The sequence below is a fragment of the Crocuta crocuta genome, unplaced genomic scaffold, assembly GCF_008692635.1.
Source record: "Crocuta crocuta isolate KB4526 unplaced genomic scaffold, BGI_CrCroc_1.0 scaffold193, whole genome shotgun sequence".
NCBI classification, from domain to species: domain Eukaryota; kingdom Metazoa; phylum Chordata; class Mammalia; order Carnivora; family Hyaenidae; genus Crocuta; species Crocuta crocuta.
In genome coordinates, this window is record NW_027529624.1 from 6,826,058 (window position 1) to 6,826,694 (window position 637).

Consider the following 637-nt stretch of genomic DNA (forward strand, 5'->3'; position numbering starts at 1 on the left):
AGTTCCAGCTCATTGCCCATCCATGTTCGCTGACTCTTGCACTGACCTCCAGCCCTGACCTTCCTCAGCCGTGACCACTCTCTCCCTCACCCTCAGGGCTCGAGGCCGCCAGTTCCATTCTGGGGGTCCAGGGCTGCGTGTCGGGGTGCACGCCCCCATCAGTGTGCTTGGGCCTCACGAACATCACGGGGAAGCCTAGTGGTTAAGCTCATGACCTTGGCGCTCTGTTGGGCCAGTAGCTTCATTTTCATATAGTAGGTGCTTCATTAATGCTAGCCCCCACCCCCCACCCCCTCCCATTGCACAGGACACACAGAGCAGATACCCGACCATGGCTCCTGGGCTGAGCCGCGGTGTCCTCCGGGTCCCCACAGACTCCCTCGCTCTAACTGGAGTCAGAGGGGTCTCCCCTGCCTGCGCTGTCCAGCCTAAACCTGCGCTGTCCAGCTTGGGAGGAAGGCCTATTGCTCATTCCCCTTGAGTCTCTGCAACTCGGGCAATCAATCGGTCGCCATGGAAACCAGCTCTCCAATCAGAGGCGGGCACTTCTTGGCAGCGCCAGAGCCACCCACCCACCCATTCAGGCCAGGCTGTGTGGGTCTCTCACCCAGGCCTGCTGGGGGGGGGGGGGGGGGCC